The sequence below is a fragment of the Macrobrachium nipponense genome, chromosome 5 (assembly GCF_015104395.2).
Source record: "Macrobrachium nipponense isolate FS-2020 chromosome 5, ASM1510439v2, whole genome shotgun sequence".
Classification (NCBI taxonomy): Eukaryota; Metazoa; Arthropoda; class Malacostraca; order Decapoda; family Palaemonidae; genus Macrobrachium; species Macrobrachium nipponense.
In genome coordinates, this window is record NC_061107.1 from 31,088,238 (window position 1) to 31,090,772 (window position 2,535).

Sequence of the window (2,535 nt, forward strand, 5' to 3'; positions counted from 1 at the left end):
AGGCTTGGCTTAGGCTGGCGTATCCCGGGCCATAATTATTAAACATTTTTTCTTTGGTTTAGCATACAGACAATCTATGGTTCAAGGTTGTATTTAGTAAAGAAATTTTGTATTTTTTTTTTTTTTTTTTTTGTAGTATTTGTACAAATAAGATTTCCATTGAAATTACTATAATTTTGTTTATAAGCATCACAAAAATATTCTGGCTGTAAGAGTGAATTTAATAGCAAAGCCTTGTATTTTTCTGTGGTAATTGTATTTTTATATTCTTCAGGATGATGCATAATATTGGTTATTATGTCATTAGTAAATTAGATTCCATCTGTACAAATATAAAAAGAGCATTTTTGTTTATTATAAATTTCTATAAATTTTCCCCATTTCTGAGTACCATTTCATAATGAAAACAAAAATGGTGAATAAACTTTTTCTATGAGTAAAAGGAATAACAGCACACAACCTCTGTAAATTTGAGCCATCTGCTGCCCTTACAAGACCCAAAAAAACAAGACCCCAAAATAGGACCTGGACAGAAATAAGGTTACAGCGTCCAGGAATTAGGTTTTCGGGGTTTTTAATTTCTGGACATTTTTTCCGGTTTAATAACTTCGCTCAGAATCACTGAAATCACATTCTGGAGACAGTAAATGGAAGCTGAAGGCTTCCTCTTTCCATATACATCCTTATAATTTAGATATAATGAAACCAGAAAAAGTTACAAGGCAAAATCCATGAAAATGTAGATCATTTTTATCCTTAGCTATCCGGAAACTGGTGCCTCTACTTTAAGTATATACATCTGGTATTTAAAATTTCAAGATAGGCAGATATAAGCAAGTTTAGAGGGGAGTTCTAACTATTCATGGGTTCGCGCTATTCGCGAGGATGTCTGGTACTCATCCCCCGCGACTATGGGGGAACACTGTACCTCTCACTAACTTGTACTTTCAGACACTCACCTGTCACCATTTTCTTGTTGTGAATAGTTAACTTTACTTAAAGCAATTTTCAAACATTTTGCCGATGTTAGGAAAGGGTTTGTGATACAAAGCTCAAACCGAGAAAAGTGGAGAATACACTCCTCTGCAACATACCACTTGAAGTGTATTCTCTCCCATCTTGCATCATTATTACTATAACACTTATAATAATAAGATTGAAATTTGCACTTATACAGTACCAATCATAAATACTGTGCAGTAAGCGAAATAAACTATCACCAATACCAGCACATAAATTGTACATACGTACCCTACACATATGATTGCATTTATCTCTTGGGTTGTAAAACTAAAATAATTAGAAAATACAGTAAAAATATAAACGAAAATAGCATAATATATGAATATTCTAAGATCAAGAAATGGCTATTGCGTAGTGTATTTTAACCTAACCACTCCATAATCCAGCAAAATTCCTATCATGTCTCTATGAAGACTTCTTAACTTAGATTCAAAGAAAAAATGGATCATTAGACATCTTTACAACAACCTTATGAAAAAATATAGTATGTAAAAAAATAAAGATAATACTCATAAATATGGAGGAAATCTGCAATGGTAATCAAGTCCTCGATCTTCGATGTTAAATTCTTGTTAAATCTCAAACCTTCCATCACTTATGCATACAAAAAGCTGAAAAAGTTGTAAAAAATTAACTTCATACCATGTAACGTAAAACACAAATCCAACAAAAATTTTTTGTTTTTTTTCAATACAAACCCCTACAAAATTCACCATCTGAAAATAATAAAGGACCAAATACTCAACAATGCTCTAAGTCCTTCAAACACCAAAGAAGACACAAAAGCAATTGAGAATAATCAAAATCAAACAGAAAAACAAGACCTGGTAATAAGATAAAAGTAAGGTATCAATTAAAAAAAATTAGTGGAAATTGCATCCTCCAGCAGGCAATTTGTTGGACCATGAATATTGAAGGCAATATTATTTCTTCTACCTATTTAAGATCAAGAAAAATTGTAACCTTTGTCTTCTCCAATTCAAAGTAGAATACCTTGTGAACCTACAGGGTACCTAAAAATCAATAATTAGGTCAAAACTGGACCAAACACTCTCTCTAGAAGGGACAGGGCATTTGTTGACATTTTCAGTTGTTGTATCCAAAACTCATTTTAGATAAGTTCTCTCTCTCATAGCGAGGTCAGTCCAGCAAAATATAATTATATATATAATATTATATATATATATATATTATATATTATATATATATATAAATATATATATATATATATCCACATACATATACAATATATATATATATATAAATATGCATATATTACATAGATATAGATAGATATAGATATATATATATATATATATTATATATATATATATATATATATATATATATATATATATAATATATATATATAGATATATATATATATTATATATATATATATATATATAGATATATATATATATATATATATATATATATATATATATATATATATATATATATATATATATATATATTATATATATATATAAATATATATATAGTAATATA

General features: G+C 28.2%; 1 long non-coding RNA gene across 1 annotated transcript in view; it reads right to left on the reverse strand.

Moving 5' to 3' along the window:
• Nucleotides 1-207: 207 nt before the first annotated feature.
• Nucleotides 208-2,535, reverse strand: part of LOC135215276 (uncharacterized) — a 17,850-nt gene continuing 15,522 nt past the window's right edge. Inside the window, exon 5 of the long non-coding RNA XR_010314636.1 lies at nt 208-1,634. This is a non-coding gene — a long non-coding RNA (uncharacterized LOC135215276). The remainder of the gene's footprint in view (nt 1,635-2,535) is intronic.